Source organism: Micrasema longulum, unplaced genomic scaffold, assembly GCF_059751315.1.
Source record: "Micrasema longulum isolate JH-2025_06_02 unplaced genomic scaffold, ASM5975131v1 h1tg000070l, whole genome shotgun sequence".
Taxonomy (NCBI): Eukaryota; Metazoa; Arthropoda; class Insecta; order Trichoptera; family Brachycentridae; genus Micrasema; species Micrasema longulum.
The window spans coordinates 252,208-270,000 of NW_028277277.1; the positions used below are offsets into that span (position 1 = coordinate 252,208).

Genomic DNA, 17,793 nt, shown 5'->3' on the forward strand with positions numbered 1-17,793 from the left:
TTTTTCGTTACAAGATTCTCTTACTTTTTTAACATATTATTCTTTGGATATTATGTATACCTATGTGTTTTTTTTTATAAAAACCTAATTTTACCTTACTAACTAACTAACTAACCATCACGCCATTTCCCCGGAGGGGTAGGCAGAGAGGATAGAACGCCACACCACTCTGTCCTGGCACACTTCCTTTGCTTCCTTCACATTCATACATCTTCTCATGCACGCACGTCGATTATTCCGACTTTTCACATGACCACTTTCAAGAATTTGTTGTACTTGATCATGCCATGTCTTTCTCGGCCTTCCTCGACTTCTACAACCAGACACATTCGCATCATAAATCTTTTTAGCCGTTCTTTCATCATTCATTCGCTCCACATGACTGAACCATCGCAAAAGACCTTTCTTAATTTTGTCGATAATGCTTAACTCAGCCTTGCATTCTGCTCTAATTTTAACCTCATTATTTTAATTATTTATATTTGTATGAATTAAGATATTCCATTTTGTAATGTACATATATATGAATAAAAAAATAACTAAAATTAAAAAAAAAACATATTTTACGTAATTGCTTTCGGTTTCTTTTTTTTTTAAATCTGTTCTGTCGTCTTTACCCGGCCCTGGAGTTTAGCACCGTGGCTGCATCACACAGTGTTACTCGAGCGGGGGTCATGTAGGCCACGCGGTCGTTGCGAATCGTGAAACTGAGTCCGATGCACACGGGTTGTTTCAACCTGTCCTGGAAATGAATTAAGACTAATGACGATGACACGCATTTGATTTTAAACCACCAAGAAACAAAGATATAATTATTTTTAAACGACGAAAAAATTGAATGTAGATTCATTCACAGTAAAACAATTATTCCATGCATGTATTTGTAGCTAAATAAAAAAAACATTCGCTAGATTTTAAATTTTTGTTTATTATGTAGTTTGCAGGTTTTATTAAAAACTTTTTGAGACCAAATGGTAAAGGTAATACGTCAATAAAAAAAATTTTTTTTGCTCTACAAGACATTGTATTTGCTTTTAAGTTACATTTATTATTTGATTTGATTACAAGCCTTCAAAATAAAATGTCAAGTAGACGAAAGTAAGCATTTTCGGAATAAACTTCAGTTCGTGTTTAATCGAGGGAATAAAAAAGAAAACAAATAAGAAGAACAAAAAGAATATATCATTTACTAATTTGTTGTAAAATTATGAAGGAGAATTATCGGGCTCGGTATTAACTAAGAAAGCCTTTCTCGAAAACCACCATGAAAGTTTCATTATAAATCTTTTACCTTAAGTATGGAGGTTAACATAAGTTAACATATTACAACAGAGATGAAGAACATTTAAGAGAAGGTGATATAGAAGTCTAGGCATCTACAGGGCTTATGACCTGTCAATGACTGGTTTAAGTGGCCACTTTACACACTGTGTAACATTCACCATTCTGCCTATATTTGAACAACTATATTCCTTCAATTCTTTCATCTGTTGATGTTTGTGAAGTTTAAGAGCTGAAACCTTTATTTATGCGGGTGAGATTCATCTAATTGAATTATTTCACCTACATACTAGGCAACGCCTGAAAATGTTATTTTTTCAATTTCTATACTTCTTCATGGACCAGGTAAATTTTCAACAATATTTTGAGTTTTCTTCATCTCTGTTGTAATATGTTAATATAAACAGCTCCCCAGGAAGTTGAAACCAGTCCTTGTCTACAAAAATTGGACAAACTCAAAATATTGTTGTTAACATAAGTTGTGTTCGTTTTGTTCCAAATAAAAATAACAAGAAATTACAACAAATTAGTCAACGCCATATTCTCCTTCATTATTTTACAACAAATTAGTCAATAATGTATTCTATTATACGTTTTCTTCTTTATTCCCTCGATTGAACACGAACAGAAAGAGATGTCAAAAATGCTCACTTTTGTCTGCTTGAAATTCCATTTTGAAGGCCTGTAATCAAATTCAAATAAAGTAATATGTTTACCATTTTGTTTTAATTTTGGTGTTAATTATTAAATTTAAAAAAAATGACGGACACGACACCTAATATTTCACTTCCTTAATACATTTTCATACCTTTTTGAATATTTTCTAATTAAGTTCGATTGTGTTTTTTCTTTTGAAGTGATTAATAACATACCTTATATTATGTATAAAATAATGAAAAAATGGATATAAGAAGAGTGTACTGCGTACAAGTTTTGAAGTTTATACCCATGAGAAAAAAACTTATTTATTACTAATCAAAATCGAACCCCCTGTGCAAAACTAGATATAGACAGAGATATGCACTCTCCTTCGGTCCTAGACTATACAATGTATTTACTTAAAATGAAAAATTTAATCAATCGAAAGTTTTGAAAAAATCCTGAAATATGGGTCATGGAAAGAGATGCACTTGATTTCTTTAGCTAAATTGCTGGCAAAATATGTTACTTTTGGTTTTTTTATACTAAAATATTTATATTCTATATTATCAATACATGTGTATGCAAGTATGTGTGTTTATACACATGTATGTTGTGAATGGATATGTGTGTGTGCATGTATGTATCAATATGAATGTGTAATTTTGTTCATAAATTCGTGCTGTCACGTTAAACTGATTAAACTAGTATACCTACGCACAGGCGATGCCTATGTCGGATTTTTTATTTTATTTTTTTTGTTCTATTATTATTCACATGTACTTTAAACCTACGTAATTTAAGTTTAAAAATTTTTTTTAAATGTGAGGTAGGTATGTAAAAAGTAAAAATAAACATGAATTAGTATATACTAAAGCATCTAAAGTCAGCTCATACGAAGATGCATATCTTCATTTATATTGTTAAATCATGATGGAAAAGTTGAGGGAAGAATGCAACATTACTTACTGCGCCTTCTACATAAAATAAACCCTATTTTTACATTCACAATGGCATCGTTTCTCAATCTTTTTAGCATCGCGACCCCTAAAAAACAAAATATTTTCCGATATCTTCACTATGCAGGCGTTTATTTGAATAAATTATATACTAATTACACATGGCGCGATTACACACAAAAGGAGAAATGTATAAAATACAGGTAAAGGCGTCCTACAGTGCAGGTTTTGATCGCGGATCAAAATTCGCGCAGGATCTGTGAAGTCCACGATGTTTAGTATTAAATAATTCCAGCACATAGTATTGAAATAGAATAACAAGTTGCTAGATTAACATATTTAAGAGGATATGCGATAGGTCAGAATTTTGACGAATAAGTGTAATAAGAATAATGAACACTGTTTTTCTGACACTCTTTCGCATATGCCTCCTTGATGCAGTGCGAAAAAGACAACTGCAAGACTGACTGATTTTTCATAAATAAAATCGACGTCCTATTTTCCGCACCTCAAAACAAAACCGATTTTGATGTTTTTGTTTCAGAATAAAATTTTCTGTGTCGATAAATTTTCGGTTTTTCATAATTATTTATCAAATCTGTATACCGTTTGTCCGAAGACAGAATATAAAATTGGGCGCGTTTTATGATTAAGAAAGGATTTATTAAGAAAGCAAGACTCGCCAATAGTAACTATCTATAGTGTGTAAAAAAATCATTGTTCTAGTGTCATAATCCAGGGAGAAAATAAAGGACTACGTTTCTACGAAGAAAAGTAAGACTGCGTTTCCTCTTAAAGTACTACAAAATAATAAAAGGGAAAATACTATTGAGTTAAATAAGTATTATTTAGGTTAAGATTATTTTGTACATTTTTATATATTATTTATTTATTTGTTTGTTGTAATGGCTGTTGTTTTCTTTTAATAAATAAATAAAATAAAATAAAATATTTGTTAATAGTAAAAGCATAAGTCATTATCATAATTCACTTTGCGTACTTAATGGTGCATAGAACACTGAATCGGTACACCAACCGTAGCGTATATATATATCACTTTATCACATGGTAAGATAAGATAATGAGTTTTACACTCCCAGGGACTATGGAATATTATAGAGCATAAACATATTTTAATAATTAATATTTTATGTCGACCATGTTGAGAATCGAACCCGAGACCTCTTGCATAGTAAGCGTACGCTCTTACCATTTGACCACGCGATGGACTTCAGTCAAAGTGGAAACACATACATTTCAATACATGCATGTCCCTAAATGAGTGGATAAAAACTAATTGGAAATTTTATATACTTCTGAAATAAATAAAAATAACACCTTCGTTCTTAGATATAACTACAGAACTTTGTCAGTATATATATGAATGAGCTTTTAAACATTTTTAATAGATAAATTAAACATTTTTATCAAACGAATAAATTGAGGACCCACATTTGCGATAAATCATTGATATCTGGTTAACTTGTGAGTTTTTAACATATATAGATTAACAGATATTTAATTAAACTACGATGGCCACATTTTTAGAAAAGCTGATTTAAAAAGCGTTTATGACTTACTCAGTTTACAACTTGATCATTAAATAATGTGATATTTCCGACGCATGTCATTTATATTTCATTGCAACCCCCTAGCACTTGATCGCGACCCCCAGTGTGAGAAACGATGCATTATGCTATAAAGATCTTAAGCTCAAGATAATTCGAATTCTTCTACGAAATTCCTTTCTTCCTCAGAGTCTTCACGACCATACTAATTTATTTAGATTTTCATATCGTGTATTAACCATCGGTTATGTATCGACATCAGGTTTAAAAAACTACACAATCCCTTTGTGTAGTTTTTTACCTTTGTAACCTTAACCTTAATAAGCGCTTAATCGAAGTAGCGATGACTTGGATCAAACGCGATGAATCCGAATTTGGATAGTGCGTGAAGGTATTAAAGACTGACAATTTATTACACCATAATGCCGACAAAATGGTATTGAAGACTGAAGATTTATTTGACCGGAGTAAAATTTAGTAAGGCAATAAATCGATATTAAACAGAACTGTGGTGTGTGATCCAACAAAGATTCAAAGATTTTAAATAAAAATGGCTTTCTTTTTCTTTTCATTTTTTTATTTTTTATTTATTTATTAAAATCAAGATACATTATAAACTTATAACTCACTTCAAACAACTGAAATTCCACCAAGCAACTATATGTGGCGTACGTCTTTTGCTTAAACTTCAACGTACCTCGTGAAAAAACTCCCTCGAGTGCCTGAGGTTACCTTAGATTAACCTTAGGTAACCAGAGGTTAGGAAATGATCGCCTGGTAATTACTTTTCAGCTTATTAAAATTACATGTGTGTCTTGCTTAGTGATCTAATTAGATTATATCTCTCTCTCAAATTAATATTTCATATATTTATCTCTGGGTATCTCTGGGTCGACCTCGTGTTGTAATGGTCAGCGCGTTTGCCTACGATTCGAGAGGTCTCGGGTTCAATTTCCGACATGGTTGATATGAAATATTTGTTAAGAAGGGTGTTTCCACACTAGAATATTACATAGTCCCTGGATTGGTACCTGAAGCGTGAGACTGATCATCTTACCTTCATGTAACAAAAAAAAAATCGTTCGCACTCTTTGTCGCCAGTTACACTCTGCTCTGCTTTTTTTATTAAATTAATATTGAATGATTTAAACGAATTCCTCTAATGACCAAATTAGCAATGAGAACAATGGGAAGTTTATAGTTTGACAAAGGCTGTCAGAATTATTAATTTCGAAGTCGCGTGTTCTACTTTTCGTTCGCATTGCATTTTTGACCATTTTAAGAGTTCGTTTTGAAAATAATTATCGGTAATAAATCACGTTTTAAATTAAAAAGGTAAAAAATCTAATATAAATGTGAGTAGTACTTGTATAATTTACAGTTACCAAATTTTCTATGTCTACCGGTTTCGAGACGTACCCGTTTCTTCGGCAGAACACCAATGACACTAACAGGCGATTCACAATATACATCTTCAACATGGTAGTTGCAGAAAAAATATAATCTTGAATATAAAGGCTTTTAAGTTAATAATATGGATATATTTTACATTAGGACGGCTTTAAAAAATAATTTCCCGCTAATCAATAATAAAATAACATTTCAATATAGCTCATTATACGATGTTCCATTCCAATACCTAGTAAATTGATATTCCTCCCTTCTTCACCTCCCCATTTTTTAAATATTGTTCCAACAAGATTGAGCATTTTTTAAATTTTAATCAGTCTACGTTAGTCTTGGTTTATAATAGCAAGTGTCCAATCGGCACGTTGGTTTTGTATGATTGTGTAATTATTGTTGTGGAGGTGTGTAGTGTCATTTGAATGTTAGCGAATTAGTGTCCTGACGAAGAAACGGGTAGGTCTTTAAACCGGGAGACACAGAAAAGTCGATAAGCGGTTATTTATTATAAAAAACTAACGTTTATTGATATGTAAGACCACAAAGTTAATGCTTTAAATTTAAATATAAATAGAATTCAATATTTTTTTAATCTCGGGCATCGATTACAATAGGAAGGAAATAGAGTTACCTTCACTTAATGTTATTAAATATTTGTATATAACCACTTACCGATGTTTCTATGTTAACCGGTTTCGAGCCGTACCCTTCTCTTCTTTAGGACAAAATTAAACCAACATGCAAAACCCACTATACACCTTCACCATAGTTGTTGCACAAAAAAATAAAACCAGCACGACATGCATTTTAATAAGTTTTTAATAAGGGCTTATTAAAATGCATGTCGTGTTGGTTTTATATTTTTGTGCAACAACTATGGTTACTAATGCCTTTATTAATAACTTATTAAAATGCATGTCGTGTTGATTTAATTTTTTTGTGCAAAACTATGGTGAAGGTGTTTAGCAGGTTTTGCATGTTGGTTTAATTAGTGCCCTGACGAAGAGACGGGTACGTCTCGCAACCGGTAGGCATAGAAAAGTCGGTAAGTGATTTTATACAAATATTAAATAAAATTCAGTAAAATGTTTGACTACAAAGTAAATGCTTTAAATATTAATAATATTAGTAAATGTAAATAATATTATTAAGTCAGTATAAATATAATCTTCACCAACAAGCTACAAAAAGTGGCTTGGTGGGATTTTAGTTTTAGTAAAAATATAACAAGTGAAATTTTTTTAAATTGTAAAAATGTATAATTATGCTATTAAATCAAATAAATAATAATAATAAAAAAAAAGAGTTACCATCAATAATCTAAAAATTAAAATAGTTTTCCTACCGAAAATGAGTATGGTTGTTTAAAAATTTGAGTTATCTTTGTCAGTAACATGTAATCGAATACCTTTAACTCTATTTCCTCATCCCTTAACCTTCTTTCGAGCTTTTTTTTTTCTCATGTCTTGTATAATATATTATTTTTCTCTTTACTGTGTAACATGTTCTCTTATTATATTTGTTTGCACATTTTCAAACAGAAAAGTTTAAGAATTTACTTTACACAAACTTAAAGATAACTCCGTTAACTTCCAATTGGAATTGGAGCCATGAACCAGGTAAGTGCCAAATTGTGAATATTTCTTGTTATATTTCTCGTAAGGTAAAAGCGTTGTAATTACATCTAAATTGTTATGAACTTGGCAAGCTTCGTTAATCACAACGGTGCCGGTGTTGGCGAGATGCGGTGGAAGATGCAGATCTGGTAGCCATGACAGAGGGAGAAGGCTGTTGACGCTGTGACGTAATTAGTCGCGGGTGGATGCTTTGGACGCTTCATTGCAGATGGCTTACCTAGAGTATTGCAACTATGCATGTACCACAACTTGGAGGTCAACCGGTCTAAGAAATCTGAAATTATAACTTGCTGCGTAAAGCCAAAGGTTCTTAGACTCATTTTTTTACGGAATCATTGAAATTTCAGTTGAAAAAATCATGAAGGTTTCAGTTTCTACACAAAAAACCAGCAGAAGTAAAAAAAGATGTTGCAAGTGGAAGAGTGAATGTAACACAAATAAAGGATCGTGCGCTTCAGGATGCTATTTAAGAGACTTCTCCGCATCTTATTTATTTATTTATTCATTCATATTTTTTGCTTACAAACTATAATTAATAATAAAAATAATGTGACCTCACTGGGGTTTCCCGTGCCAAGGACACTTAACAATACACTTTTCAAAAATTACATTTGAGAGTAAACAAAGAAGACTAACTTAAAAAAACGAAGATAATTAACAAATATTCAGACAGTTTTAAAAACAAGGTATTTATGTACATCTATATTATTTATATTACAAAACACACAATGAAAATAACAAAAACCTAACATAAGCTATACACTTGTGGAGCAGTTGATTCAATATTGGTATTTATAGTGCATAAGGAACTGAATTGGTACCCCAATTGCAGCTTATCTCGATCATCTAAAATATTCTGTCATCTAATCACGAACCGAACCTTTTGCATGTACACAGGAAAAATTCCCGTATCTGGAAATTTCAGTGAATAGATATTTAAAATTTGAACGATGTCTTTCTGTCACTTTCTCGCAAATGTCTCTTCAATACTGTGCAAAAAAGACAACTGCATGTTGGACTGATTTTACATAGCTAAAATCGACAAAATCGACGTTTCTATAACCCGTTTTCCGCAAAAAAAATACTGAATTGGGTATTTTTAAGAGCTGAAATCAGAATAAAAATTCGGTACCGGAATTCGGAAGGATTCCGAGAGTCGGAACCTTTTTGCCGTACGTCCGAAGAAGGCAAATAAAACTAGGCGGTTTTTCGGGTTTTCGGATGGTCCTGGCTCCCATAAAAAACAATTTATCAAAAAAGAAAAACAATAAAGATACCGCAATGGTAAATATCTATAGTGTGTAAAAAAAACATTGCCCTAGTGCCAAAATCTATTTATACAAAGTTTGTATGATGACAAGTAAGACTTCTTAAACTCAATTTCTTAAGGAATCGATAAAAAATTAATTTAAAAAATCATGGTGGTTTCTGTTTTGACAAAAAAAAAACAGAAATAAAATGGATGTTGCATGTGTTATACTGAACGCTACATAAAAACAAGAATAGTGTGCTTCAGGATGATATTTTAGGGACTCCTCCGCATCTTATGGTGCATAGGGAATTAAATTAACACTCGGCCACAAGGCGGACATACCGCAGTGAAAAACACCAGTTAAATATTGCGCAGAGATAAAATGTTATAATAACGATAACTTCAGGTAAATAGGTGCGAAGGTTTTCACGGTCACTGTTATCAATATTATGTATCTTTTTTGGGTGATACCGTGTATGTTGGATTTGATCCGACGTTTCGGCTACCATTGCAGGAGCCATCTTCAGGGAAAAACTGTGTGTTTTATAGAGAAATGTATTACTTATACATTTATGTAGTACTTAAACACATACATTTCTCTATAAAACACACAGTTTTTCCCTGAAGATGGCTCCTGCAATGGTAGCCGAAACGTCGGATCAAATCCAACATACACGGTATCACCCAAAAAAGATACATAATATTGATAACTTCAGGTATTCACTGCTTGATTGAAATATTCTGATTATTGTATGGAGTTCTACAAAATAAACGCCAGCTCAACAAAGAGTTACAATAATGCATTATGCGCTCATTACTGTTCCACGATGTGCATAAACTTAATACTATCATTATCAGTCCCATTTCTACACCCAGTGGTGCATAGGGTGCTGTATTTGTAAACAAAATGCTGCGTATGTAGATCATCTGTTACATAAACGTAAAGAAATCAATTTTACACTCCAGGTTCCAGTCCAGGAACAATTAAATATTGCAGATTGAATAACCTTTAAAATCAAAATTCCACGTCCACCATGCTAAGAATCGAACCCAGGACCCCATGAATCGTAGACGAACGCGCTTACACAACGAGGCGGACTTATCACCACTTAATTTTCTTATTCAAGATTTAAATCTGAGAGCTGCAATCGAGTCTAAGACGCTCGTCCAGGGTTTTGGTTCTTTTTCACACACACAAAACTGTATTTTTTATCCGCCCGAACACGGAGAAAAAAAATTGTAATAATTCTTAAAATTCTTTCTAGCAGCTTTTTAAAATGTTTAATAGTTATCATAATTTCCTTTCCACACCTAATGATGCATAGGGCACTGCATTAGTACACCAATCACAGTGTATCTTGATCATTTTGGTTATATGAAGGTGAGATGATCAGTCTTACGCTTTAGGTAGCAGTAGAGGGACTATGAAATATTCATGTATAATAACACCTTTTTAAATAAATATAAAGGTTAAAAAAATGAATTACAAAAGTTGTTTTGAAAAAATCGTCTACTTTTACCACTGTTCAATTATTTAAAAAAAGTTAAGGTTTTAGATATAAAATTGCTATATAAAAAGAATTGTTTGCTTCAAATACATAAAGATAAAATAAATAGTAGTATTTATAGGTCACAAAACGTAAGTACGCGACCTAGAACAGGTGGTAATATCTTAATTCCTAAATTAAAAATACTACTGCACAACATCATTATACTTGCAGAGGAATATTTTTCTTTAATGAAATGAACAAAGATAATAGAAAGTACAGTCAGGAATACAATATATTTAAGAAAGAAGTGAAAAGTTACATCTATAATTATTCTTTAGGTAACACTGATTATAAACATCGTTTATATTTTTTTTGTAATTTATATATGTTATCCTAAAAATACTTTTAATTAAAATAAAATAAACTATTGTAAGACGCCACTCCCCATTATGTACACAAGAATTGTTTATTTCTTTTACGCAATGGGAAACGTTAATGTAAATATAGGTATTTGATTCATGTAAAAAAATGTAACTAACTAACTAACTAACCATCACGCCATTTCCCCGGAGGGGTAGGCAGAGAGGATAGAACGCCACACCACACTGTCCTGGCACACTTCCTTTGCTTCCTTCACATTCATACATCTTCTCATGCACGCACGTCGATTATTCCGACTTTTCACATGACCACTTTCAAGAATTTGTTGTACTTGATCATGCCATGTCTTTCTCGGCCTTCCTCGACTTCTACAACCAGACACATTCACATCATAAATCTTTTTAGCCGTTCTTTCATCATTCATTCGCTCCACATGACCGAACCATCGCAAAAGACCTTTCTTAATTTTGTCGATAATGCTTAACTCAGCCTTGCATTCTGCTCTAATTTCGACATTAGGGCACCTATCATACATTGTTTTTCCGCACATTCGTCTGAGGGATCGCATTTCAACAGCATTCAGTCTACTTTCGTCCCTTTTTTTCCAACTCCATGCTTCGCTTCCATACATTAGGGTTGGTACCAGAACTCCATTATGAACTGATAAAAAAATGTATTTAGGTGTAATATTGTAATTTTATTTGTTATTATACAAAATAAAAAGAAAATCGTGTCAATCACTTTGGGGATCGAACCTGAGATCTCGAACGCGCTGACCACTTCACCATGAGGCCGATGAAATATATATTCTAGGAGTGGTAAAAATAAAACAAGTATTAAATAACAATCATGTAGTGAGAGAATGGATCCTTAGGACTTCTTTATTTTTCCGGATAGTACATAACAGAATAGTTTGAACTAAAACATTATAAAATAAAAACAAAAAGCGAAGACGGGAATTCAGAAAAATTGATTTTGTCGACTATTTTATACATGGCTGACGGCCTAAGAACAAATCAGGTCGTTACATACTGGCGTATTCCACTTAAAGTTGATAATTAAGTCCAATAAATGGCCACATTTATCATTACGGTTGCACCCACTCAAGTGGTAAAACTGTGTCATCGGCACTTGAGCCCTTAACATGCGAGCTATTACTGTTGTCAATCAAACATGTATATTTTCCTTAACCTTAATATTGCAAGTGGCAGAATTCCGTTAGAAGACGCCTCCGAAACAATACTACATAAATTGTATTGAAAGGTTCTCACGGATTTCTGAAAACTCTTTTCAATTTTACCGTCTTTGGAAGGCTTCTTCTTAAGAAATACGTTGTTTTTTAAAATAAAACTTTTCATAAATTATTTTTTACATGAATGTTTAACGGGTTTAGCGAGAAGGCGTTGCTGCCAGATATATTTATTTATTTATAATTATAATTGAAATTTTTCGAGTTTTCGGCGTAGTGAGACACAAAACATAAAGTACTATTAAAATGGTATTTTTTCAAGAACTGACTGCATTCTTGATGCAAAATTTGTTTCGATATCTGGTAATTAAGAAATGGTATATGCAATTCGTTGTTTTTAATCATTTATTACCTACCAAACCGCTTTATTTTTATGGGTATTTGTGAGAAACCGTTCTGAATGATTGCACTAGAAAATATATATTTTTGTAGTAAAAAAGGATTCGCCTTAAGATCACAACAGACTCTTATATAATTTTATATATGTTTTTATATTAGTTGATTTTGGATAAATTTTGCGAGTTTAAATTGTACAATATTTTATTTATGTCCCAATGTTAGTAAAAAAGTGTTAAATTCAACCCACTATATATTTTACAATAAATAATTTCGGCCTCGTGATGTAATGGTCAGCGCGTTAGCCTGCCATGCAAGAGGTTTTGGGTTCGATTCCTGACATGGTCGATGTAAAATATTTATTTAAAAGAGTGTTTTCACACTTGAATATTTTATAGTCCCTGGACTGGTACCTGAAGCGTAAGACAGATCATCTTACCTTCATGTAACAAAAATGATCAAGATACGCTGCGATTGGTGTACCATGCAGTGCCCTATGCACCATTAGGTGCGGAAAGGTAACGATGATGCGATGATGAGGAAATACATGACTTTTTTCACATTCTTGTCTGGACTTGAAAAATAGAAAACATTTTTTTTCGTTTTTTTCAATCAAAATAATCAGGAAAACAACAAAAAAATATATGAATATTGATGTACAAACTTAGGCAGATTGATGAATATTACACAATGTAAAAGAGATCACTTGAACCAGCCAATGATAAATCATAAACTGTGTAAATGCCTAGATGTTCAATCTCTCTTCTTAAAAAGGTTATCATTTTTTGTTAAAAAGTTAATCACAAATTATACAATAAAATCCATTAAAAACGATTTATTGAAATTATATATTATTACGCACGCTACATGTGTAAAATATTAATAAAGCAACATATTTTTAAAAATTAGTTTTTAGCGTCTTAAAATTGATTAAAATCCACCACTTTGATTGACTTATTTTGATTTCCTTCAAAATAATTTATATTAAGAAGAAATAACCTAAATTTGATTTTATTTCAGATAAGTATACACACATTATAGTGTAACGAGTCAAAAATAAACAAATAGACCCTAATTACGAATATACTGAAGATCGTGCGTCTGTTTAGGTACTTATGTATCGATCTCTGTACAGTCTTGACGTTAGACGATCGATCAATGTGTTCGAAATGATACATGATCTGTCTCGGCAAGATTTTCAGAAAAATATCTTTATCAAGAACATCCTGCTAGAGGTATAATTATTAAGGCGAACGAAGGCTTTATAAAATACGAACAATTTATTGTATACACCAATAAAGACAGGAATAGTTTATTTAGTACATTATTTGAAAGGCATAAAGGATACGTTCGCAAAAATGGTAATTAAATTCGTAATTATAAAATTAGTTAAGCGTATCGAATTAGTCAAAATATAGTTTTTAATAAGAGGTGTGTGGTTAGACCAAAAACAGCAATAAAAAAAAGCTTGATGATGTTGAATTAATTGAGATGTAATATACAATTTCGTATTTCAAGTTTGGTCGGCCGAACCTCATAATAAACGACAGAAAATTGTATACAAATTGAACTTTTTGTATTATCAAACCTTTAAGTGAATGCTCATTTTTAAATTAGTAGGTTTGTGCAGTTTTTTTGTTGTAATTCTTCACACTATCATTATACCATATTTTTAAAAACTGTCTTTGCTTTATACTTACTGTTTTAATACTGTATTTATTGTTCAAATGTGTGTTGTTTTTGTAGTTATTTAAATTGGCGTTTACACGTAAAAGCTATTTGGATGTTATTACATAAATAAATATTTTATATTAACATTTATGCCTGAGTAACCGATGTCAATTTTTAAACATATTTATAGATACCAAAAGCTATTAAATTTTATATTTTATAAAATGCTATTGTATGTTTATTTTATCTTCTATATAATGACTAAAAAAACTGTACCCATAAATTATAAAAATTGAAATCCATGATACGCAAAGTTCATACAAGTTTAAATAAAATTATTACCAAAAATACGGCATACCCATAAGGACAAGTTCAAAATATTTAAATTAACATACATTAGCATTATTATTTTATTCATAATTTAATGATTCGGAACAAAGATATTAATAAAATTAATATTTTAGGAAGTAACTTTGTGTTTTTCCACATTAAATAATACAACAAATATTTACTGTGTATAAAATCATGCCTTGACAAAGGAACAGTCATGTTTTGAAACTGGTCAGCACATTTAAAATATTTAGTGTTTCTTCACAAAACTATTTCTTTTAATGTCAAAACGTATTTAACTTAAAAAATATTATGTTTTGTATTATTTTGATGTTTCCGCTCACACCTGTTCTATTTTTTAAATGTTACTTGAGTTAATCATGTGCAAAATATTTTAATAAAAAATGTAAAATACGTATAGAACATATTTTGGTAAATAAATCGAATGAATTGAAAAATACCTGATGAAATAATTCAAATTTTATTTTCTAATGATTACGTAATAAAATGATTGCCAACGTCAAATATTTACCAGTGAATCGGTATTAGAAAGTTTATAAGCGATTGCAAATAATGACATATTATTAATACTTAGCAAGTTTACCAAATATTTGCGTAAACGTACTTAAATAAATAAAATTGTTTGATATAACATCTTATTTGCGATACGGAGATACAAAATGGTTAGTTATTCTATCCAATTTGAAAGATCATACACGATCATACCGTTATTTCTTATTTCAAAAGTAAAAGATATATAATCAATTTTTCGTGAATTGAGTGATAAGTCTTTTTCATAAATATTTTGTTCCAGTGTCGTAATACGGCGTTTATTGGCAAAAAATAGTACATAATACGTAAAAGTACATGTTTTATTGTATATCCACTTGCAATAAAAAAAAAAAAGTTATCATTTAAAATTGCATGGAAATATTTCTGGCCACTTCACTAGGTATAAAAATATCCGTTCTGAAGCTACATATTATAATAAAAAAAAATATAAAAAATAATTACGAAAATTAAAAACATTATACAAGTAAAAAAAAGCAATTGAATTTAGAAAAACATATTCGAAGAATAATTGTAGGCTAGCAAAATAAATAAGTGGAAAATAAAAATAATTGTAAATGAATTTTTTTTATTTATTTAAGACAGCATTAAATTCTTAGGACCTCTTTTTACGAATAATAAGAGCCACTCTTTTAATTCAATTGAGAATGAATTTTTAAAGAAGATAACATAATTTATTTGCGTTATTTTGACACGTAAGACTTAAATGATAGTTTCGTAAGCAAAATTATTTATTTGTTATATAATAAATTCTCAATTAATTATAACCTTTTAACAAAATTAATTTGGATAATTAACAAGAAAACAATAACCACATCCATATTATTATTTTACATTATGAAAAATAATAAAACAATCATATAAAAACGGTTAATTGAAATATTACAGTTTATCCCAACCTACGATTTTTTTTTCAAATATAACATACAGGTTTGTAAAATAATGATTTTTATCATTCAAGTGAAACGATGATAAATTATTTTAATTTATTTAGTCGATTAATACAATACAATTGAATTATTTCTTATCGATAAAATGCAATTTGATGAAATTCAATAAACAGAAAAACTAACCTTGAAGTCAGAGGTGTGCCAGGTTCTGTAAATGTTAATGATTCGTCATCTGAAATTAAAATAACAAATAACATAAGACTTATGGGAGGCGAAATAATTTTAAATAATAAATTATAATTCCCATAGGTGAAGTCTATGGAAATTTATACCGCGCACACGTTTGACACGATTCCCACAAAAATAAATAAGTAGGCAAATAATCTATTCATAGTACGTACCTATGTACATATGGAGAATAATAAGAAGACAATAAAAACGGTTTTACCTACATTTAGATGTATGGAGATAAATATAATATTTGCTTTAATTTTCTCCCTTATTAGGGAGTCAATTGGTAGAACTCCATTTTAATTTTTAGAAGGTATACAAACTTGCCCTTTATTTATTATTTAGGCGAGCCTCTTTTTAAGCTAGACTTTTTTCTTATCGATTCACCTATATTACCTCCTACACCTACTAGGTATATATATATATATATATATATATATATATATATATATATATATATATATATATTACTTAATTTTTTAAATTTTGAAATAGGGCCGGCCACATATAAACATATTCTTATGTGTGCTCTAATAATAACAATGTATGTATATATTTAAAAAAATATTTTTAATTAAATTTAATTTAATTTAATTTATTTTTATTTTTGCATCACAACAGGCCAGGAGGCCCAATGACAGTGGTGAATTACATCACAGATCACCCAGGCTTGAGAAAAAGCATTTTTTTTTGTGTTCTCACCGGGAATCGAACCCGGAACCTTTCGTGTGTGAGTCAAGCGTCTTGACCACTACACCACGGAGGCCTCCTTTATAAGTTATTTAAAACATATTTCTCAACCTTCTGTTTTATTTTAATTTAATTAAACAGAGAGGGAAAACGTTTTTGAGAAGGGAATATGGAAGTCTAGATATTTACAGGACTTATGACCTGCCGTTTGAATTTTGATAATATTTTTTCTTCATAAATGTTTTTTCCCATTTCATAATATTTTTTACTACCTTAGATAAAATAGAATTTTGTAATTTCGACTTTTTTTCTAAATGGAAGTCTGATTTTGACTTTTTCTCTGGTATTGTGATCTTGTTCATGTTGGCTTTGATAATTTTTTTTTCTAAAATTCTGTGATTTAAAAAAAATAGATACTGTACACAAACATTGAAACATATTCTTTATGCATTGAATTTGAATTTTGTTTAGTATGCAAAGATTTGCATGTGACAGTTGAAATTAGTTTTATAATGTCTTAAAAAGGCGAAATGCTCTACAAAGTACATTTCTATTTTTAAAAAGCCGAACACATTCTGCTAATGAGGTAGTTCAGTGTTTTTTTTATTACCAGACTATCAAAATAAGCCCAAAAAATGTATTTTTATGTATCGTATTATCATAATAATGATTTTTTAAGGTTTTGTAATTTTGAAATCACTCCGCCTGTGATGTCACAAGTTCTAGTCGGTGAGTTCTGCTAATTGGTGAGCTGGCTTCCCGAAAACTAGAAATCTATCAAAATTCCATCATCGGATGATTTAGAAGAACTTGTGACGTCATAGAGAGAAGTTCGTTTTTTAAAAATATTTTTTACTAATTTAATCATACATTTTAGTAAAACTTCGTGGTGCCATTGCTTTTATCTTTACTGCGTGTAAGAAAACATATTTTTCATCCAATTTTCCGTAGCACTAAACTTCCTTATAGCTAATTTCGCCCCGCGCGGTCCTTTGTTTATAGAAGCGAAGTATGGAATGCTAACAAAATGCGATCTCTCTAGCTTATGTGTGGTAAAACTATGTACTATAGGTACACGTATGCTGAAAAAAGTACATTATGTAAGGCTGAGATAAGCATTATCGACTAATTCAATAAAGGAATTTAGCGTGGTTTGAACACGTAGAGCGAATGTACAGCGAACAGGCGTCGTGGCGCAGTTGGTTAGACGGCTAT

At 30.7% G+C, this 17,793-nt stretch overlaps 1 protein-coding gene across 1 annotated transcript in view; it reads right to left on the reverse strand.

Moving 5' to 3' along the window:
• LOC148285004 (uncharacterized) overlaps positions 1-17,793 on the reverse strand; it is a 254,759-nt gene that overhangs the window by 119,110 nt on the left and 117,856 nt on the right. Inside the window, exon 3 of the mRNA XM_088231574.1 lies at positions 15,841-15,889. The gene's annotated coding sequence lies outside the window, so the exon portion shown is untranslated. The remainder of the gene's footprint in view (positions 1-15,840; positions 15,890-17,793) is intronic.